Below are 24,525 nucleotides of genomic sequence, written 5' to 3'. Positions count from 1 at the left end.
TACAACAATTATAAAATATGTTGCGAGTAATGGTGCCATATAAAGACTGTACTGATAAGTTTTCCATCACTGTTCTGCTTTCTAAGAAAACATATGTGGGAGATAAATATTATTCTAAAACATAGTGTGTAGTAGTATTTCAGTGTGTCATGACTTTCTAGAGAAGTCTTCGACTTTCTTGCCTTTCTTAACAAAATACCATTGATAGGTGAGTGATCATACATTTGGTGGTGAACTATCACATTTGCATATAAAAATACGAATGCAGTTGGGCATCTCAAAACAATGTGATATATATCATAACATATTATTTCCAAGTAAATGAAAATTTCTGTATAAAACCACAAGTTTAAGTGTCAGAGGAAAGAATATGAAGACTCAACATTTTCTGTAATATTTGGAATTAAAAATTGTTTTGGCCACTATAGGATGAAGCTGTGCCACATCATGAAAAATAGTTCTATTTCTTTGGCAAAGTCTTGGGAGAATTTTTCTTAGTTTTGGATTGCTATAGAAATGAATTGCACAGCCTTTCTTTTTGAAGTTCTTTATTTTTTGACCATTTTGAGATACGTTTTTCCTTTTCTTATACCAGGTAAAAATGTTTATGAGAGATGTTAATGTAACTTCATTTTTCAGTTTTAAAAAATTATAAGTTAGCACAGAAAAGGCAAAGATAATATTTTCACTGAACTGATATTTAGAAATTGTTCTTTCACTAGAGTACATGGTAATTTTTAATTTGTTTTATTTAGGTAACATTTTTCATGTTTACTTCACCAATTTCTTACTTACCCTCTTTCCATTTTAGTTCAAATTCTATATACTCCAAAGTGAATATTCTATAATATTCTTAGGAGTTGTGCTCTTTTCCCTTCAAAATCGAAAGACTTTCACAAATTTTAGAAGCTCTTATGTGCAGTGTAACCTTTTTTCTGTTAATGCACCTGATTTTAGTTGGTAAACAAAAAGTTGCACTGTGTATGGTGAATTAGTTCTGCAGCATTGAATTTACATTTCTGTTACCTACCTGCTGGCATTACCTTGACAGATATTGAAAAAGGAAGTGAAAAAGAATACGCCTGTTCTAGAACTCACTTGGCATGTTGAGAAATTGGTGGCATTGTAGTATCTCTGTTGTTGAACTGGGAAAAGATTGGATTAGAACATTTCTCATATATCTGTCTGCTTTTCTCTATTGTTCAGGGACAACACTGTGGGTCTTCTTAATTTTTTAAATGTTTTCAATTTGTATTTTGTACATGATATAACATTATATATGTGTTTTACTGAGCACTGCAGTATGTATGCAAATTAACTTTTTTCCTGTACTTTTTTGCTTTTAATAGGAGCTGTGTTATATAGCAATTACTATGTTATATAGCAAAATATGTATCTATTTTTATAGATTTTGCAGATTTCAAATGCTAGTTTAAAAATCTGTCCAAGCTTAGGTAAATTTGTTTTATGACAGAAAAGAATTTGGCCAGTTCTGAGTAGATGAAATATTGATGGACTTCCTTAGGAAACTGCTGTTACATAACAAGTTTGTTGAATCTTTGTACTTCTGTACTTCTGTGTTGCTTTGATGACAGTAACTGAGCAGGTACAGAATAATAAATATTCTGACTTTGCTGTTTAGAATTGTTCACTTGTATTTTTATTTTATTTTATATTTTTATTATAGAGCCCCCTTTCCAAGCCAAATTTTCCTGATGAAATCTTTGACTTGCATAACACTGATAAGTTCCAGCTAAGATTCCAGGTGTAAGACAGCATGTCCACGGGGACTTCTAGTGGTGTCATCTCCAAATTTCACCAACAGTTTTCCATGGATGTTTTGAAGTCTTGGTTTGCTTAACATATATAGACACTAGTAGTGAGGTGCCAGCACTTTGCTTTTTTAGTAAGCTTGTGTTTGCCACCATCAAAGGACTTACATTACTGACTACATTGTGAGGGGGAGGTTTTATGAGCCTGTTGGAGCCTCTCAACCTTAGTTCCAGTTGGTGTTGCTAGTATATATGTGAGATTAACAATTAAAATGTAATTTCATTAGATAAAAAAGGAATAAAATAGGTGTATACAGTTTCCACATATTTTTTTAAAATTTAAATTCAAATAATTTTTTCGTAATATTTCTGCACAAGTAATAATGCCCAGAGGTGAGATCCTAATTTGTTTGTCATCATGCAAAGCACTTTTTACCTATAATTAGTATGTATTTAGAGAATGAAACATAAAAACTGAAAGATCACGCCTACTGACAAATTTGTCTTACTCCACATTTTAAAGCACCATTATGGTCATCAGCAAAATCTTTTTCATAAGTAGTGCCAGAGTGCTAAGGACCCAATGATCCAGTGGACACTGGTATTTTATATTTTTCAGGAGCACAGTGGAGCTGAGCTGATCCTGCCAACTTCCTCTACGTTTTCTGGGACCATGAAAGAACTGGCAACCCTGCCTTTTAACACTGCCATGTTTTTAGCTCTTTTCTGTAAACTATTGATCAAATCCCAACATTAGAGAATAATTTGTAAGACACTTCTAAGGAGTTAAATTTCATGGCATTTCAGGCACTGAGAGTTTTGATTTGCTGTTGTACTTGCATCAGTTGTGCATATTTTTAATATTTGAATATGAGTGGGGAAGCATAAAGACTCAAGATTGAAAAATCAGTTAAATAATATATTTCCCTTTCAAAAGAACTGTTTACATAACTAAATTAATGTATTTTCTGTACAATGGCCTGAAATTGTAAATAAATATTGAAGTTATTTTATATTTTATCCATTTGATATTAATTTTACTTAAATACTTACCACCGATAAGTGCAATTTTAAATACCTTATATCATTTTAAAATATGATATATGCCCACCTTGTTTTTTAAGGTTCATACAATTAAATTTGTCTCACTTTTTATCTGATATTTTTGGTTTCATTAAGATAACTGGTTTTGCACAACTGCATTTATAATGCATTCTTGATTGACTGATGAAAACCTTTCACGTGCTTTCAGTAGGAGCTAGATTCTTACGCTTGTGGCACAGCATTATTATTTTGCAGTGAGTATGAACTGCAGTGTTAATAAAGCAATGACAGCTTTAATGTTGATGGTTTGGGATTTTACCAGGCAATTATGGTAATTTTGTTGCAAATAAGATATAAAGATACTTAAACAAAAAGCCCTACATGATTTGTGGGGATATTTTTTTTAGATAATATGACTTGCACGTGGGAATAAACAGGAGTAAAAACAATAGTCTCTCCCCTCATACTCTCCCCACACCCCATGTTCAAAACCTTGACCTGATGAAAGGAGGCAGTGGGTTATTAGAGACCTTGATTTTATGGAAGCATTTGCTGAGTTTTTTGGCTTGATTTCACAGAGGACCTTAATGTATATTTGTGTAGTTTCAAGTGGTAGCATGCTGTGTTTAGAATTTTGCACTTTCAATAATTGTTGATAATATACCTTCTCCTTTACACTTATCACACTTTTTCCAGTAAGCACCCTTTCAGACAGTCTCCCTCTTAGATGCAGATGCATGTGCTCTGTCTTGCATTCTTTCATACACACAAGGATGCATGCAATTTGGATTTAGAGTTAGATTTATTATATCTATCAGATACATCCGTATCTTTCATTTGATACATAAATCTTTGCTGTTGCAATGGCTCATTTTATGAAATTATGTTAATTATTATTCTTCAAATAGTAAATAATTTTTCAACACTAAAAACATTAGCATACATTCACATATTTAGCAGTGACAAACTCCAATATAAAAGTAAAATTTTGGTTTTAACTCTTTTCCTGTTTTTAAATGATATACATACATAGAAAGATCAAGAATCTTTAAATTATCAGATGGTATTTTCTTACCCATTTGCTTTATGTTTTTGGTTAAAATATGCATATTTAGTATGTACTTATTTACAAAAGCACAGGCAGGTTAGTGTTTTCCATCATGTGTAATTTTCATCCCCACTAAGTGACTTGTAATACTCTGTAGATGTACCTCTAAAAGGAGTCTTCAGTAATTACAAAACCTAGGATGTTATTGGTTCATACTTTCAAGATAATTGATAATTTTACTTGGCAGCGAGGACACAACTATTGCATCAGAGTTTCCATTCTGAAAATTAATTTACAAAACCAAGATGATGCAGGAGAAATCATAAAACTAAAAGTAATTTTTTTAGTTAAATCATATATCAAAACTATAGTTTGAACAGTGTTAGTTCTGCAGAATAACTTGTATCCAATCCAGTCTAGCAATTAAATGGTGGTAAAGCCCACTTACCATTTGCATAGTCTCAGATCACTTCAAAAATTAGGTTAAAAGTTTTAATCATCTGGGGTAGCTGCTGTATGCTTATTTATAAAGTGAATGAAATTTAGGTGCAATACCATTTGAAAAACTTGCAATTGAATCCCACTGGAGACTTTCAGAAGATGTTACAGTAATTAAAATAGGAAAGTATTTGTTTCCTAGAGAGACAGAGAATTAAATACAAAAGTTGTTCTGGAAATATTAATATTGTATTATTACCCTATTGTTGATTAGATGCTCCTGTTTTGTTAGATGGCTGAAGGAAAATATAGAAAATCAAAGTATAAAGGGAGTGATGAAATCTTCCTATAGCCAAGGTCACAATAACAGTAAAACTGCTATTTTATGGAAGAGGGAGAACAGGTATAGGAGACCTGTGCAATATAATTTCAAATATCTCTGAAGAGGAAGGTATAGTACTGATGATTTTGTAGAGTAGCCCTCTTGTTTGCTCGTTCCCCACACACTGCCACTTGTCTGTCTGTCTTTCTGAAACAATCTGTATTTTCAATGTAGATTCTGCAGTGTTTTTTAAGAACTTACCAAATTCTACCAGCGAATAAGAGATTGGAGTGTTTAAGACCCTACTTGCCTGCAGAGTTGCAAAGCAAGACTTGAAGTTTTGAAATGGAACTAAAGTTTACAAGAGGGGAAGAAAAAATTTGTCATTGTAATTTCAGGAACTCATATGTAGAAATTTTAAATACATATGTGTTGCTTTTAAGGCTGCCTGGACATCATGAAACTTGCCAGGACCCTCTCTTTTGGGAGGATCATGGAATCATAGAATATCCTGAGTTGGAAGGGACCCCCAAGAATCATGAAAGTCCAGCTCCTGGCCCTGCACAGCATCATCCCCAAGAGTCACACCGCGTGTCTGAGTGTTGTCCAAACTCTTCCTGAACTCTGTCAGGTTGGTGTTGTGACCACTTCCCTGGAGAGCTTGTTCCAAGGCCCAAACACCCTCTGGGTGAAGAACCTTTTCCAAATATACAACCTAAACTTCCCGTGACACTGCTTCAGGCCATTCTCTGGGGTCCTGTCACTGATCACCCCAGACAAGAAGTCACTATCTGCCTTTCCTTCTCCTTTGGATGCTTTCTAATAGCTTTATACCTTTCTTACATTGTGATGCCCAAAACTGCACAAGAACTCAAGGTGAGACCACACTAGCACTGAACAAAGTGGGACAAACCCCTCCTCCATCTGTCTGGTGCTGCTGTGTGGATGACCCTCCTGGCTGTCAGGGCACTGTTGACTCATTCAACTTTCTGTCAAGCAGGACCTCCAGGTCCATTCTGTGGCACTGCTTTCCAGTCTCTCCTTCTCCAGTCTGTATCTAATCCAGGCTTACCACATCCCAGGTGCAGAATCTGGCACTTGTCTTTGTTAGTCTTCGTAAGGTTGGTGATTGTCCAGCCCTCTCATTTGTCAAGGTCTCTCTGCAGGGCTTTATCAGCCAACTAACTTAGTATCCCTTTGAGACCTGCATTCAAGTAATTTATGAAGATGTTAAAGAGCACTGGCCCAAAGCTGAAGCCCTGTGAAACCCCTTTAGTGACAGGTTGCCAGTCTGATGTCACCCCATCTACTATTACCTTTTGAGCCTGACCCATGAGCCAGCTGCTCACCCATCCCACGATGTGCTTATTCAGCTGTGTGCTGAACATTTTGTCCAGAAGGATTCTGTGAGAAACAGCATTGAAAACTTTAATGAAATTCAAAAAAGACTACACCATCTGGCTTCCCTTGATCGACTTGGTGATTCCCTTGTGATCAACTTGGTGATTTCCTAGAAGGAAATCTGGTTAGACAAGCAGGACTCTCTTGTCATGAAACCATGCTGGCTGTGGCCAATAACTGTTGTCCTTCAGGTGTGTTTCAGTATCTCTCAGTGCAATCTTCATAACTTTGCCAGGCACTGAAGTGAGATTGACAGGCCTGTAGTTTCCAGGGTCATCCTTGCCCTTCTTGAAAATTGGGACATTTGCCAGCTTCTGGTCAACTGGGACCACTCTGGGTTCAAAAGACTGTTCAAAAGTCATTGAGAGAGGCCTCACAATGACATCTGCTAACTCTTTGAGTATTCTCAGATGAATCCCATCAGGCCCCTTTGGCTTATAAGGATCCAGCTGGAGCAGCAAATCCCACACAAGTTCAGGATTGACTGGGAGTCTCTCATTCTCACAGACATGGCCTCAGAGCTTGGGACACTGGGCCACCCTTAGTCTGTTATAGGTACAGAAGGCAAAGCAAGCATTAATTACCTCTGCCTTGTCCATGTCCCTGTTTGTGAGGTGACCATCCTCATCCAGTGTTATTTCTGCACTGCTATTTGTTATTAATGTATTAAAAAAAAAATCTTTATATTGTCCCCTCCTGTACTGGCCAGCTTCAATTGGATGGGCCAGTACCTTGATTCATTATTTTTTTGATACTGTATAGCTCAGTTTTTGGTAGGCATCCCTGCTCTCACTGTAAAATCATCATTGTATGATTGCTATGATATGTTTTCTATTGGTTCTGTAGTATAATGTGAAGAAGCCTTTTGCATGTAATTGTTGACGGTTTGACAGTTACATATATCTATTTTCTTTTTAGAATGGTTGTTAAAAATTGTGGTCACTTGATAAGCAACAAGAGAGAAAATCAATGCCTCGGTGGTGAAAAATTTTAGAGATAAATTCAGCAAAGTCAAAAGTTTAACTTGTGAGCCCAGTGCAGTATAATTTTTGCATTTCTGTAATTGAGAAGAACTTACAGCACCAAAGTATTTTGTATATGAACTCTGAATAATGAATCCCATTTTCATTAATTATACTTGAGATTAGAATTAAATTTTATTGTAAGAAAATTTCTGAATGTTTCACAGGAAATACTAATAATTTTATGCTAATTTGGTATTCGGGAGTGGTGACAGCAGATGTAAAGGGTCCTACCTTTTTTGGCTGACTCATTGTGCTTTCATCTACTAAATCTTTGGTGTGTTGAAGGTATACTTCACTTCGCCTTGGCCAGTGGTAATTTCTGAGAATTTATTTTGATTTTAATAGCAATATGTTAATGGTCTCTGGAAGCTCTTTGATTAACTAGTGCAGTAAAGCCATGTTAAAATGCATTTTAATACTAAAGGCTTAATTAATAAATGCATTATTTCTTATTTTTGGAAAAGTACTTGATTAATTGAATGTTAGCATTTTTATCTAGGTATATCACTCTATCTTACCTTTGGCCTTTCAGGGAAAATACTTTGTTTAGGTGTTTAAATCATCATGTATTTTGAGATAAATTGCTTCACTGTCTGGCTCTGATATTTACAGAAATGAAGATGTGAGTTGGAATAAGATTGTCTTAATCACAGTAATATAACATGGAAGTGGTAGTCAGATAAGTGAAATAGGATTTCTGTCCCTTAATTTTAAAATTTTATCTAGGTTTATCTGGGATAAATCATGAAACTTGTGCTTGATCTGCTCCCTCTAAATTCTCATATAGAATACATTTACTTTTTACCCAGTAGTTGTTACTGTTGTCTTGGATCTTGCTGCAGTCATTTAATCCTATATAAAGACAAGATTGAAGTTATCACTTGAGGCTATCATAAAATAGCCTAAATACCTTGTGCTTCAGGAGTTACTAGAGAAGTAATATAAGATGATTTGTTTTAAAATGAACTATCTTAGGTTTTTAGAAGCTAAAATATTGTGACTTTTGCCATTTGCTTTTTGTTTGTTGCTATCTTAACTGCTTTCAAGACTTCCAGCTCTTCTCTGTTGAGTTATTGTGGGCCTTTTGCTTAACTCCTGGAAGGAAAAAACCTGAAACAAACAAAACTAAGCTTTCCCACACTTCTTTTAATCCAAATATGTCTATACAAGTCAAGTCTGGTTTATTTTAGTTTTGACTCTGTGATGTGTATTTTAGAGGAGTGACTTATGTGTGGGGATTTTTTTCAGGAGGCTTTATTTTGTCTGCCACCCTTGGTCAGCCGCTCGACACTTGTGGGGAAAAAAGTACTACTGCAGAGACAAGTAGCTTAAAACCATTTCAAAAGGGTTGGATACTAGGCCAGTGACTTTCAGTTTGACTCTTTATGTGGTGTAAAGTCAGGGTAAAGAGTTGTGTCACCAGGATACATGCCTATAGTTACTTGCATTTGTTAAAAGGCATCTGCGTTTCGTAGTAAAAAGAATCTATTGGTACCTAGATTTAGTAAACTGCAATAACAAGTTAGATGGGTTTAAGTGCGTGAAATGCTATGTTTTAGTGTGTGGTGTGACCTTAGAGGTGCAAGCAGGAGCCTTGAGAATTTTATATTTGCTTTTAACTCTTCCCGCATGCAAATGTTCTTGTCCTTTAAGTTGGCTGTCCATGCATGTGTCACTTGCACAAAGTTTATATTTAATTTGTTAAAAATGGCAACTCCTTGTGTGTAACAGAGTATGTCTTTTCTCCAGTGAAGCTTCATTATCTTGAGAGAATGAAGTTCTTCTTTTTTCTTGTTTTGGAAGAACTACAGCAGTTATATTTCACCGTGTGAAACACTGGGTGTGTGGTGCACTGGATGGCCACATAGTAACAATATTTAGATAAATTTTCACAGTACAATTAACTTCTGAGTGTCTTTAGAACGGTCTATATAAGAAATTATTCCAATGTGCTTTCATATGAATTTTTTTCCCCTATTGAACTATCAGTAGGCGTGATAAAAACTCATCTGCAGTATGTGTTCATGTTTCTAAGTGTTTATATGTTGCTTATTTTACATATCGCAGCAAGAGAAGGTTTGGCATGATTTCAAGCTGCATAAAAAAAATCCATTATGGTAAACAAAAGACCACTTTCGATGATGTCTCTCTAGCACTTGAAAAAGGTTGTCTTGAAGCACTTCTGTGGCTTTTATACAGTGGAAGTATGTCAATTAATACAATATCTGTGCCTTCAAAATCTTGTGAAACTGAAATCTAGTTTTGTCCTTGCCTTAAAAATTGGTTCAGTGTTGAAAAACAAAATCTGTATATTTTTTCCAAGATATTAAAATCTTTTTCATTTAAAATCAGCCATTATTGCTGCTTACAAATGAAAAGGCTCATTCACAATGCTTTGGTTTTATTTCCTGAATTAACTAATATTGACAAGGTTGTCCTTCAGAGGGTTGTAATACAGCATTTAATGATTGACTATAGTTTTCTTTAATAACCTCTGTAAAAAGATAATTATCTTACGTATAATCATTGGCTGATACACTTAGCAGCCTATGATTCATTCTTTGCAATTGCTCACACTTTGTAGCTTAGAGATGTAAAGAACTCCATGCTTTTCTTGACAGGTATTGTTAATAGTTAAAGGTATTCTAAATTTTCCCACTGTACATTATCAATGCCCTTGACTATAGACAGGAATGATGTCCTCTAGGCTGTGTGAGCATTCAGCCTCAGATAACCAAATGGTTGTTTGGTACTTGAGCTTTCCAATGACTGTTCAAATTAATAACAAGCAGTTGGATGTTGTATATGGGTACCAAATTGTGATAATTGGAAAGTTATTTAAATGCCACATAAACTAATTAAGAAGATATAAGTACTTTTCAGTTTCAAGAAAGAATTTTAGATAACATTTAATAGTCTATAATAATTAAATCTTTGCAGCATTTGAAGTATGAGCTACTTCAGCTTGAAGTCCAACAGGGTCAGTTTTTATCTACTAATGATAGATTGATGATCCAAATGTAGTAGAATATTGAACTTGGTTTTAGTGAACAGAATTTAGCTGCTTAGTTTTTGTGACTAGTAGAAATAATAGAAGAGCAAAAACTGTCAAGGCCTTAAGTTTTATTGTGATGTATGTGCAGTAACGTTATAAGAAAAAAAAGGTAAAATCAAAGGTAACCTATGTTAAGTAAAATACGGCCATGAGAAGCTGAAACCACCACAGTTTAAATTTTGATAAACCAGCAGCATACTGTTTATTTTAGATTAGCATACTCTCCTATCTTGCTATGCTTTCTTACAAATGAAATTTTTGAAGTGTAATAAAAAGGTGCTTTAGCTCACCATGTCATTACTATCATCTTCCAGGCATATTATCATAATCTCCTGTGTAAAAATTTTTTGGTTTTGCTACTGTTGAACTTGAGACAGTTGAAGTTGTCTAAATGCTTATCAACTTTTGAAAAGTCCATATATTCAGCTTTTGTTCAAGTCAATTTTTTAAAGTTCATTAAAATTCTCTACTGGTGAGGAAAGCTGAATGTAAGTTGCCACAAATGAAACAATAATTTTCAGGTATCTGAGTTGAATATATCTTTGAAACTTCAGACACGAAAGCCAAATAGTCTTCTACTTATCATTTCACTTGAACAGCACCCTCAAATCTAAAACTAACTAAATAACAGGCTCTCCACAGCATCCAACAAGGGGGATGGCTTTCAGGATTAGTGTAATGTGAATTGTAGACAGTTTCTTACCTTTTTAGTAGAATATAAATAGCCACTAGCTATCACTAGAAACCAATCAAACCAAATAAAACAACCAAAAAAACCCCAGAACAACAAAACCAACAAACAAGTGGTTTCTGAATTCTTTCATTATACAGCAATTTTTTTATATAGCCATGGTTTTGTGCTTCTTAAAGCATGTTCATTTCCTAAACCCTGTAGTCCTGTGTAGTGACATGCTCATTTTAGAGTGGAGTTCTAGATGATTTTTTACTTTTTCATAGATATTTTAAAATTTTTCTTAGTTTTATAGGGATGAGTATTTTACATGCTTTGACAGGCAGTTTCTGTCTTGTTGGTGCAGCAGAGGACTGTTTTACCAAGCCCTGACTTACACAAGGATTTCCTTACGAGGTTTTAAAGTTCTTACTCTCACCACGCTGACAATCTGTATCTCAAACTGGATTTGGGGCTAGGCAGCATCTTTGCTTTATAGTTGACGGGTTCTCTATTTACTTCATAGTTGCACTTACTTCAGTTAGACTTTGGTTTACTCTCATACTTTGTTCTGCACTGTGTATACTTGTATATACTTTCTCTCTCTGAAATTTGTTCCTGAGTGCAATCTTATTTTGTACCAAAGCAGGAGATGAAAGCTTTGTGGTCTAACAATGAATAGAGGTAATAAATATTGCAAAATTCTCTCTTGTGTACGCATATGATAGCTACATTATGGATGCACATTGGTTCTTGATATTGTTACTGGAATAGTTTTTTAAACTGAAATATAAGCCCTTCTTACCGTGAAAAGCAACTGTTATATAACTAACATGTTGTAGTAGAACAAAAAAGCAACTTTTGTTTTACTTTCAGGCTCCAGCTGAATGTCTCATTTGCCAGTGTTTAGAATGTATTATTGTGGAGGAGAATAAGAGTGTTAGTGTTTGCTTTCTCCCAGACTTTCAATATAAAGTCTAGTGATAAAAAACTTCAAAATATATAATTGCTAGTATTTCCAACTCAATACAGTAAACCACCATGTGGTGTAATAGTAAAGGGAAAATTGCTATGAATATAGCTTTAAAAACATATATTTGCAATACTATTATAAATCTAGTTCTGCATTGTGCAGTGTCTTAATTAGGATGCCTTTTTATATAGGGTGGTAAAATAAAACTGCCTTTTAAATAAATGATTGTCGAGTCATAGGCTTTTTTTTCTAAGGTGGATTGCAAATGAACACGCTGGTTATGCATCTTGAATTCTGGAAGAATAGGTTAGCTGTTTTGTTGCTTTTCGCGTAAATTTTTGCTTTCAAAACACAGCAGGTGTTTGAAGACTCCCTTCTACTGTACAAGTTTCTGCTTTTAACTAAAGATAACTAAATTGTCTAATTTAGTTTTAGTTATTTGTCCAATAAAGATGATTTAATTTTGTAATGAAACTTAATTGTCTAAGACGATTTCGTTTAAAAGGTTTACTGTACTGGCTTTCCAAAAGCATATGAAATTGCACGCCTATGTGTGTGTTTATATATATAAAAGTAGGAGTTTCTTTGCAAGATTTTGAATATTTTTACACTTGCATCTTTGGAATTTTCAGTGGCTGTTCACAAAGTGAAACATTTTCTATTCAATTGCATTTTGGTTTTGGAGAACTTAAGTGCTGCAAATTACTCCACAATAGTTTTTCTCCCTTTTTTCTATTCACGTGTGTAAGAGCTGTGAGACTAAATAATTTGTAATGTATGTGGACCTTGTCTTCTATCTCTTCTGTTTCTGTTTTATTACTTGAGAAACGGGAAATAGTGCACAAATGTTCTTCCTTATTACTGAAGTGCAAACCGAACATAGGAGGAAAATGAGCATGATTAAAAAAATGTTTCAAATACATTTGTTTCTTGTACTTCTTGAACTGTACTTACTTTTTAAAAAATTAGGTGAATGCACTTGAACGGCATGACTGTGAATATTTGCATTTTATTATTTACTTAATTTCAGTTAATCAATCTCACTCTCAGGAAGAATGCTTTGGATGCAAAGTCATTAATGCAATGCAGGTGTTAAGGAATTCAAATAAAATATGACTTGATGAATACCAGCGTATAGACTGTCAGTTGTATTTTGATAGGTTACTTAACCTAGGATTGTTATTTTGAGAATGATCATTTAGCACAGTTCTAACAAAACAGCAGTTGCACACAGCATCGTGCTACTTTGAGTTCTTGATTTGATTCTTCCTTCTGTTCTTCATGTCCAGTGTATGTTCTTATGGAGTGAACAGTGTATATTCTCATCTCCTGCCTGATGTTAATTTTTCGAGGTGAACCAGAGTCTTAGTGTGAATTTTAGAATGAAACAAAACAACCTACGCTATGTTTAAATCCTCAGTGCAGATATTGACCCCTCCTAGAGGCAGAACTTTGTGTACACCTGTGAAAGTGGCCTAAAATTTAGGACGGATTACTGTTGTTTTTTTTGTTCAAAATCTTTTTTTTAACATTTAAAAACCCCTTGCTCCCCATTGCACTGAAATATCATATGCTGGAGTACAAATAATTATAAAGTCTTTCATAAAATGAACATTTTAGTAGTGAAATAATAAAAAGAACTATAGACTGCATATCTCTTCTACTCTTCAGATTTTTCTCTCAATTTTAGATAAATATTACCAAAGAGGTGAGCAGTCATCTATTTCAAAGTATACAATGCCAGCTAAAAAAATAAAGATACGTTCACTTCTGCAAAACCACACTTAGTATATCAAAATTAAATAAAATCACCTCTTTTAAATATTTCTAGATTTGATGTGTGATGTGATATATTATGAAGTATTATTTCATACTGTGAAAGTACATGATAAAGTACACTGCATAATCAAAAAAGCACATTCACTCTTTTGTATAACAATGGGAAATATGAAAAAATATGCCAAAATTATCAGATTATAAATATAATCATTCTGATTTTATTTATCTTTTTTCTATGTATTCTTTATACGATAAAACAAATAGATTACTTTTAATTTTTTAATGAATAAAATTCGTTCTAATAAAAATAAAACCATCAATCTCTTGTAAAATGATGGAATGGATATATAACATGTAGATGGAAACAACATGTAGAAGGGAATTCTTTTTATGGCTACATGTAGAAGACAGAAATTTCAGGGGAAAAGTTGAAAATTATTTTATTATTGCCATAGAATATATAAATATATTATTTTTATGGCATTCTAGCTTGTTCATTGGAGCAACAGCTGTAATTTGTCTACAGAGATTTTTCCCATTGTCTGTTAGATCACATTAATTATATTTGGAATAAATAAATGAGTACCCAAATGTTTTAATTCCTCTTTGCCAAGTGGAGTAGCTGTAGTACAGGGGTGCTTATATGTTAAAATGCACATTTTGCATGCACTGAAAGATTTGCATTCCTTGGTACTTTCATCTTAAATTAATATCCACTTTAATGTTGAAGAAAATACGTGAGAAAAATGGTGTAACCCCAGACACTTCTGTTATCTTTCGTGATTCTCTTGTCATTAAATTTCTCCAAACTTTTGTATTAAATTGGATCTGAAACCAGTTTAAATATTTTTATATTTTCTTAAAAGTATTTGTACTATTTCTATAATGAATAGAACGAATAACCTTTTCTGACATAGTACCTCAATTCTGTGCATTTAGTAAAATACTTGACACTCTATAGTGTGCCACAGACATCCATCTTCATCAACTTCATCTGCATTATAAATATTAGGAATATATTCTAAATTTTCTAGGGAAGAAGTCTAGATATGAGCATTTCTGGATTTATCCAGAATACTGTATATTTTCAATGTGTTTGCAGAAGATCTAAGGTAAAGGGTGAGGAAAATTGTGGAACTTGTAATCTTAGGAATATTTTTTTTTTTATTGAATGTAGAGAAGGCACTGGTGGTAATACTGAGCTGTTACTACATACCTTAAATGCATATATTATATATCTGCTCATACCTAACCTAAATTATTACGTATGTGTCATCATACCTAAAATGAAAGTGTGCAAGTTATTTTCTACTTTTGAGAAAGCCTTTGTCTTTCTTGTCAATATTTTCTTGTCCAAAATCTGCTGCTGGAAGAAATTTCCAGCCCTAGAATTTGACCCATTCCATTAAATACAGCAATCTATATGTTTTCATTTTACCTACATGCTTTGCTAAAAAATAAATACAGTCACATAATTGTATCTGTTTTCTTGATACACAAATTATGATTTTTATGAATATTTTCCTTGTCTCATGACTAGCTCAGTTCGTATTGCTTTTAATTTTTTTTTTACTGCTTTACTTAATGATTGGACAGTTTCCATCTCTTGCAAAGTTTTGAAATTTGAGGAAGCATCTAATGAAGTTACTGGTTGGATATTTGAAAAGAAGATTTACAGAACCAAAATATATGCACACATGTAAAAATATTTGTGATTCACTTTTGAAAAAGATTATTTTCTGCTTTTTAATTCTCAGATTGTTTTCATGAAGACTATTTGGATTTGTTTAGACTCTAAAATACAATCTATGCTTTCATTCATAAGTATAGTTGGAACTAGTACTGAGAAGAAAATTCCTGTTGTAACATTCCATAGCTCTTAAATTTTTCACCTTAAAGATTTGATTGTTCATGTAGTAATCAATACGTATACAGTGCTTTTCTTCATTAATCAAAAAAATTAACGTTGAAACAATAAAATTTATATATTTTGCTTTTCTGCAAAATTGTATTAAAATTATTTTGAACAACCACTTTATTTTTTTGTGCCTATACATTACAAAAATAAACAAAAATCAAAAGCCCTTCAACCAAATCAAAGGTTCCAAAGCATATATTTAAAGCTCTATGAGCTTTACAGTAGAAATATTCTTTAGGACATGTTTAGTGTTTAATTGATAAGAAACAAGATCGTAGGTACAAATCTAAAAGTTATTCTAATTTCTGTTTCCCAGTTTTATCAAGGATATATTGTAGGACTTCTGCTATTAAAGGATCATCTTCCATTGTGGAATATAATTTTACCTCGAAGTCCTCCCATGGCAGCTCTGTTTTAATTTCTCTTCATTTACTTTGATAGAAATCTTCTACATCACTTTATTTTAGTCTATGAGCAATTACTAAGATGAAAAAATCAAATGCCTTTGGCAGCATTTATCTAAATCAAAAATGCATTGGACATTTAAAAAGTGTCCATTTATCTCTAGCAAGAATATTAAAGGCAAAGGTGGCATTTTTTTCTAACAACTGAACACAACATTAGAATTTTTCTGGTATTCACTAGTTTTCAAAAGGAGCTGCAAAGCATATTAGCCCATACATTCCTAAAAACCTTAGTTCTTTTAGAAATGAGGGAACTAGTTCAAATCAGGTATGCTTGTTAAAGAAAAGCCAGCATATGAGGTCTTATAGTCATTACATAGGGAGAAAGAGCAGATACTTCAGTTTCAGAAATCTGCAGAGCAGTGACATGGCATTCCATTCAATTTTTTACCAGATATCACAGACTGGAAATGTGAGCTTTGGCTGATACTGCTGGGAAGGAGAGTGCGTCAGGCAGCTGTAATTCCCATCCTGTAAAGGTACTGATACTTAAAGTCTCTGTAGTCCAAATTGGTACACAAAAATCCTAAAGTGTTGAATTTGGACCTTAGATATATTTTTCAAATTTCTGCCAACTATTCTTAGGTGTTCATTTGCAATCTTTTGCTCTTTAGGTAAGAGTAAGGAGAACCTACTCCTTACTTTGGAGTTGTTTGCAGGTTGCTTCCTGAAACACTGTCTGTGGAATGCAGTTCTAGTGTTTTTGTAGTGTTTGACTAGAAAAATAGGTTTCTGAATGACATCCAATTGTTTTAAACTAGGCCAAAATTTTATTACTTGTACTTGTAAGTTTGGTTGCTCTAAAATCAAGTTTTGGAGCATTTTGACTCTCATTGAATCTTAAAAAAAAAAAAAAAAAAAAAATAAATCTGGTTTTAGTGTGATTCTTACAAGTGTGGTGTTTCTGAAAGGTATTTCAGTGCAGGGTGAGCTGCAGACAGTTGTTCCAGTGCATTCATTGACTGTATCTTACCAGCACCAGGTTTGTCTGCAGTACAAAAACTAAGTTCATTTGTGGAATAAGATTTTTTTTTTGTGGTGTGTCCTTAAGGAATCATAAAGCCTAGAGAGTAACTGACATTAACGTGACTCCATGTACTGTAAAACCCATTCCGTTTTATATATTTTCAGGGAGTATGGAGTGGCACAGGAAGGAAATGCCATATCGCTGGAAAGTTGCTCTAATTCAGCACAGGATTCTTGTGAGAAATTACTTCTAATATTACATCATCCTATTCTGTTTTTCACAGTTTACAGTCTAATTTCTTCATTTTTTTATGCCACTTTTGTTCATATCAGTAACCACATTAAAATACATTTAGCAGATTAAATAGGCTTTCATGAGTGTTAGTGCACATCTGATAGTGTGATAGTTATAGTACTATATATTTTGCCATATTGCATTATATGAAGGCTTATGGATTTGTTAATAAAATTATTTTTCCTTTTTAATAAGGCCTGCTATTTTTTAAGGCTACATTTCTCTGGCTAACATGAGATTCAACGAACAAAAATAAGTCTCAGCTGCTTCCACTCTAATGAATATTTCTGACAATAGTATAAGCAGCACTTAAGAAGGGGGAAAAATCAGTGCCCTTGCAAAAAAAAAATCCAAATAAACCAAACCCAAACCAAAGAAACAAATGAAAAAAAAAACAGGAACAAGAAAATGAAAGAAAAAAGGGCATTGGATATTTACTTCAATTATATAACAAGATTTTTAAATTTTGATTTTCTTTTGCTTGAGCTTGCTACATTTCTCTAATTTATGATTGCTTTTCAAACACTGTAGATTGAAGGAAAGTACTTTCCTTTTTTCTTACTCTATAATGTCAAAAAGCCCAAAAGATTTTTTTTTTTATAGGTATTGACTTAAGGTCAGGAGTGTCACTAAGAAAATTCATAATTTCAGGTATAATAGCAATCTCATTCTGTAAAACTACCCAAAGTGTGAAAAATTATTAAGATTAGATTTTCATCATATGTTTAGAAAAATATATATGTAACAAAAAGATTATCTTTTATTTAGGGAACTGTTTTATACTCCTGGTTTTGGGGGTTTTTTTATGTAGTTAGCATTTGTAGATGATTTATTGATTAGGAGGAGCATGAAGAACTGTGGCCAGCTTTATCAACTTCTTTTGAACTCTCTGCCAAATCATAAATGCAATGTCAGATGGAAGATGTCAGTGCTATTTTTTTCTCCTATCTGTAATCCCCAGAAACAGATTATTTTGTGTTTGGCAAGCATAAGCCTGTATTTTTTCTGCATTTTTAATGCATTTTGTACAAAGCAATCCCATATACCCAGTTGGGTATATGGTATATACCAATATTGAGTTAGTTGTGTACTCCTTTTCTTTGAAACTCATTCATTCCAGCTTTTGTTCTATTAGTTAGTGATTTCCTCTTGTTAAAATTGTATGACTCTACTATTTTGCTCCCTTTATCTGTTCTTCCTGAACTATATATGTACACAACTTTTTCACACTCATTTCAATTACTGAGTACAGCTCTGTAGTCATGATCAACTACAAGAAACTGTCGTCCATTTGTGACTTTGTCTTCATATACCTCATTATTTGGTAGGTTGCCTGCCATCATCTCACTTTAATCTGTGTGCCAGAGATTTGCTTCCTAATATTCTTTATTGGTATACATGATCTTACACACAGATTTGGTCAGGAGTGTATTTTTTGTTTCTCGCAATGATGCACATATCTAGTGTTCCTGTCTGTGATTCCTAGAACATCTTGTCTTGACTGTGGTTATCCTATAGATACTCTACTTAGAATTTGAAAAAGTAATTTGAAAACTGATCCCAGTTCTCTTCACAGACCCTTCCTTCTTACTCATTTTTGGTTACTGTGGACAACATATCCTTTCTTTTCAAGACTATAATTTGTTTGTCAAATTGCATAGCCAATCTATGACATTTCAGATTGCATGCATCTAAACTTTGCTCTTTGTTTATAAAAATCTTCAAATGCTTGTTCTTCTTTACAGGTTACCAAAATCTTATCTAGGTCCTTAATTTTCATTTCTTCAAAAAGCCACTTTCAAAGTCATTTGTCTAAAAACTTTCTCTGACCACATCACTTGAATTTAATTGCTTTCTAATTCTATATCTTGTCAAATGCAAAATGTTGTCCCTGCTCATCAGTTTTCTATACTTGAATTCCTTTTCCTAAAAGGAATTTTACCATGTTGAACTCAAACCTTTTGTTAATGATTATAATTTCCCTGAATTGTGTGATCCCTTGCATGAAGAAAGCTCTTCTAAAAAACAATTGAATTTTTCCATTCCTTTCCAGTCCTGTTCATGGAATCTGTCTTGATTGTCAAGTTATAAATGCCAAAGATTATAGCTGGACATATGCTTTACCTTATGGATTATGAGTTAATACCTTTTTCCTTTTCCTGATTTTTATGGAGTAATCTACCAAAACACAAGAACAAAAGGAGATTGAAATATCTGAATAGTTTCTGTCATTATGTATATGTGTTCACTTTTGCTTTAAACACTGATACTTTTCTCTTACTGCTTTAAACACTTTGTTCCATCTCTTTTTCTTCTAGAGTATAGGTCAACATGTTTCCATTAGTATCTGCTGCCATGATGTTCAGTTGTGAGGAAAGTAAGAGGGAAGAGGAAGGAATCTTGATATGAGTATCAGCAGCTATTTATAAAATCAACATTAAGCTAGAATAAACTTCTTAAATTCACCAGTAAAACTGAAGGATGATTTTATTGATACAAAAAATACTTTTTTTTTGCCGTTTGCAGAATTCTTTCCTGTTACTCTAATTGTGTAGAAGGTTTAATAAGAAGAATTACTTGATGTATGTAAATTAAATATTGTTATATTGTGCTTGTATAATAGAATGTTTAAGTGCACAGAAAGCACATGATGCATTATATTACTTTTCTAGGGTGCTGCTGATGACGTACAAGAAGTATGTTACTCTTCTGAAAGCTATGCTATGTGGACTTTGAATTTCATGCATTAATAACTGCCATGTAATTGAATTATGAAAATACCTGTTCAGCACGTAACATCAGATACTTTATCTTCTTCTCTATAATAGATGAAAATTCATACAGTCAGATGTTTTGATTTTAGTTTTTTTAGTGTTTTAGTCATAATAATGGAGGTATTTTCTACCTTTGTAAGTAAAATATTTCACGCTTAGTGCAGAAACACATCTATATCTGAATATCAGGTATGTACATATAGTTTCTGTTTTGTATTTTCATACATTACAGTTTAGTTTGCAAGGTCATGATATATAGAATAAATTTCTAGAAACATAGAAACTAAGTTTTCATATTGCTGAAGTGTTTCAATATATAGTAACCTCTTTTTCCTTCTGCTGTGTGGCTTATAATAGTTATTTTATGCTGATTTAATGTCTTCCTTGAGAATACTTTCAAGGACATCTTTGATTAGATTGATCAGACTTAATGAATATGTATATGTATTGGACTAAATTGTAGCTTGCATTTAAAAATAAATGTCCTGTGTGTATCACATTATAGTCGATTGCAATGAAACACTAGGGCCATCTATTCTAAATGTGAGATCAAGTAACTTCTGCTTAAGTCTATTTAAGAAATATGTAAAAATAAACCCTATAATTCAGAACTTTAATCATTCTGAAATTTAAAATTAGCCTCTGTTTTATTTACAGAGAGATACTTTTTTAAATTGCCTTTTTTTTTTTTCTTTCACTACTGGTTGAAAGCTCTGTATGGTGAAAAGTTTAACCTGTAGAAGAAGGAGGCCTGGATATTAGGGGACAAGTGTTTTTAATATGAGTTAAATAAAATGTGTCTGTTCCATGAACTTGTTACTAGTTGATACTAATTACTGCTTTTCTTGAACTTAGAGGAAGGTACGCATGGAAATGTCTTAGTAGAAACATTCTGACTTTAGAATGCTACTTTTAGATAGTGGCTTAGTAGCTTGGTAACTTTTCTAACAGTCTATCTGGTGTGATGCAGTGTAGGATGTTAATCATAGGTGTTTAACTGACAATCATTGTAGTTTAACTGAAAGAGCTCTTCTTCCTTTCTAATGCCTTTGTTCATCCCACTTCATAATATTTGAAGTACTACAGGAGCACTATGCTGACAGGTGGCATTGTGAAATTACTTTATCAGGTTTCAATAGAGGCTCTGTTTTTTGAAGTTGGCTTTCTACCTGTCATTCCTGAAAACCAAGTATGACTTTAAAGACTCAATCATTCAAAAAAAAAAAAAAAAAAAAAAATTCCGTGCCAAATTTAGGCTCATACCCAAGTTATGGATTAATTAAAAAGGGTACTTATTTTTAAACTAATTCTGCTCTGAACAATATTTCTTGAATAAGGCTTTTAATAAGGCTTAATTTGTTCAAATTTATTGAGCAAGTCTCTTCAGGATGACCAGGTTAAGATAGTTTCTCAGGTTGCTGTTACTTCAGGACCGACAGAAATAAGAAACAGCAAAAATTCTACTTTTTAAATCACTTGCTAAAGACTCAGAGCATAGAAATCATACTTGCTTTGTGGATGTTAAGATTTTACTCCACTGGGAAGTCTCACTGTTACTATAGTTCAAGCAGACATTAAAACTTAAAATGGAAAATGAAGATGTCAATTGATCAAGAGCAATTCCATAGTTGTGAAATGCTGTAATATATAAAAATTATAAAGATTTTGTATTGATAAATCCTCCTAGTAGTTTATTATTATTTCATTAAATAAAATATAATTTAATTACTTTTAATTAAAGTATTTTAAGTGATTGCCATTTTTGAAGTTAGCTTCATTTCTATTTCCGATCACTACAAAATTGGTAATGTAAACAGATTTAGAATATGTTTCACCCTAATATTAGTGAACTGAGATTTTTACAGTAACCATTTCTGAAATAACAGAATAGTTAATAATTTTTTTTTAAATTTACTTAATCATCCCATCTAGTGCTGCATAACAAAAAATTAAAACAATTATATAGAATTATATTGTATTTATTCTATAAAAACACATCCAAATGCTTGTTTTGTAGGACTTTTAACAGAAGTGAAGATGTTTAGAGTCTGGAGTTTATTTATTGTAGCTAAATTAATCAATGCATCTGCATCAGGACCATAAAGAATGAACCAGTATGACCCAAAGAAATATAGGGGTGTGTGTGTGAGAAGGCAAAAATTAATCTGTAGATATGAATGTTAACTACAGGAAAATGCTTTTGAAGTAGTTGGCAACATAAGGTTTATTGTTTTCAGCAAATAATTTAAATCTGAAATAAACTCCCTGATGACAAATGTAAACAATTGCTGATATAAACCAGACTGATGTTTTTATCATTATATAACACTGAATGGGTGTATTTTTAAAAGATGACAAAATCTGATGACAAAAGGTTCATAAACTATTAGATATAGAAAATACAGAATAACTTTTTAGGAAATATCGTATATTAGTTCAAAGATTTGTTTTAACTAGAAATTCCACTAGGAATGGGTATTTCCATGCAAAGTTTTATAAAACTTTGTCAGTTTTAAAATGGAAATGTTGTTTTTGAGTGTTAACTAATTTTAATTTTTTTTTCTTTCTTTTTGGGTACTTTGGTAAATTAGTAGATGTAAATAAAATAGAATATTTTAAATGTTGTTATAAGCAGTGCATTTGCACAACTTAATTTTGTGCACACTTTTTTTATTATGACATTCAGATTTTCTTTCAAATGCAGTGTACTTGATATAAATATTATTGAAAAACTAATTTTAAGTATGTATAAATGAATGTCATTTATGGATTTCATATGATCATATATTTACTGTAACTCTTTTTGAGACAATTGCTTTTACATTCATTTGTTTAACTTTGTAGTCATTAAGCTGGATATTTAATACATTTAAAAACCTTTTTACACATTTGCTTTCAGTTAACTTCAAGCAGTTACAGTATATTATATTTTGTGTAGTCATATTTGTGCAAGTGTAGTTATTTTTGCCTGTCTGCTAACATATAATCGACATTTTAAAATTTTCATTGTTTCACTGACAATTTTATCCTTTTTTGTTTTCTCGATATATTAAACTAATTTATATTTTACAGTACACTCACATAGGTAGAACTTCCTTCAAATTCAGAGTAGCTTAAAAAATTCTTGCTAGCCAAATGAAAAGAAGGAATCTCTCTGACCTGTGTAAGTGAAATAGCATTCAGGTTCTCTGCATTCATACTTTACATTCTCTGTCAGCTGTTACAGAGATGTATTTTGATTCCTCAATTCTATCTTCTTGTGTAATGACTTAGAAGACATAATATCTGTCCTGATCAATTTTGCAATGACCTTGCTCTGATTAATGAAATCTGATGTCTGGAATAATTATGCCTTAAATTACACTTCATGTGTTGAGTTATGTTTTTAACACAAAGTCTGACAATGTGTAAAATACAAATTGTATTTCAATAATGGCTTACTCAAGCTAGATAATGATTGCAGCTTTCCTAAGGAAGAAACCTCAGTATTCAGGAAGGACCATACCATGTGTTGAACTTGAAAGTCTATATTGCATATGTGGCAGTAAAGGTGAACACATAAACAGATTGTGTTCTGCTGAAATATTTGATTAAAGTCCTTAGTATTAGTATGTGGTTTTGAAGATTTTCATCTTCAGAAATATGCCCATTACAAGTCCATTTGTGATAAAGTGAAATGTATGCAAAGGTGACAGAAAACTCTACTACTTAGTAATGAGCACTTGCAAAAAAACCACCATTCCCTTTAATGTATTTTTCAACCTTTCTCCATGAAACTTCATGTTCTTGTATTAAAGAGAGGATGAATCAGTCCATTTCCTCTGCCTTCATGATTTTGCAGGTATTTGACATTTAGCACAAGTAATTTCCAGATTTTGAAGAGTGTGAGTGTAAGTTTGTCTTCTGAGCCTTTTCCAGTTGTAATGCTTCATTTGGAGGCAAAGGGAGGGACCACAGTTGAATACAATTGCAACATACAAACACATGTTCATGTCATCATATGTCATCTCACACCCTTTTCTGGTTTATACTCCTCTCTAAAAATTCCTAACATTTGATTTTCTCTTTGGCTGTTAACAAGAGTCAACTTTTTATATCATAGTCCAAAATCTCGCACTTGAATGGGTGAAATAATGGACAGTTCTGAGTCTATTATTTTTCTGTGTGAAATTAGAATTGTTTTGTTTCCTTTGTACCTCACATTTGTGTACATGGGATGACATTTGCTATTCTTTTACACAGTCACTTTGTTCTGAAGTGGTTCTTCACTGTGACATGTATCTTTATTGCCTAACAACCATGACAGAATCTTCAGTACTGACGTCTGCTCCCATTTTCCAGATTTTTGACTACATATGCCTATAACACTATATGTGATCTCTCTCCATTGTGAGAATGCATAGTTTAGCTTTTCCCTCTTTAGTTAATTAATTCTTCCATGTAAGGGCATTTCTCCTTATTCTGTAGCAGTTCTGTTTCCAAATGGGCTTTTGTAAGGACATTTTTGAAAACTGTTTAGAAAGGAGACATTAATTACCACTACATCACTGAATCTTTTAATTTTAGAAAATCATTTGGAAC

The 24,525-nt window shown here is 32.8% G+C and overlaps 1 protein-coding gene across 5 annotated transcripts in view; it reads left to right on the top strand.

The window, feature by feature from the left end:
• Positions 1–24,525, top strand: part of NOVA1 (NOVA alternative splicing regulator 1) — a 144,028-nt gene that overhangs the window by 40,464 nt on the left and 79,039 nt on the right. Inside the window, exons 1-2 of one of the 5 annotated variants that reach the window (XM_042047545.1) lie at positions 16,304–16,388; positions 17,041–17,111. The exons of the other annotated variants lie outside the window; for them this stretch is intronic. The gene's annotated coding sequence lies outside the window, so the exon portion shown is untranslated. Of the gene's footprint in view, positions 1–16,303; positions 16,389–17,040; positions 17,112–24,525 lie in introns of those variants that run through there. 5 annotated transcript variants of the gene reach the window in all.

The sequence above is a fragment of the Corvus kubaryi genome, unplaced genomic scaffold, assembly GCF_017639235.1.
Source record: "Corvus kubaryi isolate FWS band 111438036 unplaced genomic scaffold, C.kubaryi_AGA036_p1.0 66, whole genome shotgun sequence".
NCBI classification, from domain to species: Eukaryota; Metazoa; Chordata; class Aves; order Passeriformes; family Corvidae; genus Corvus; species Corvus kubaryi.
The sequence above is the reverse complement of the archived record's forward strand: the minus strand, read 5'-3'. Positions and strand labels throughout refer to the sequence as shown.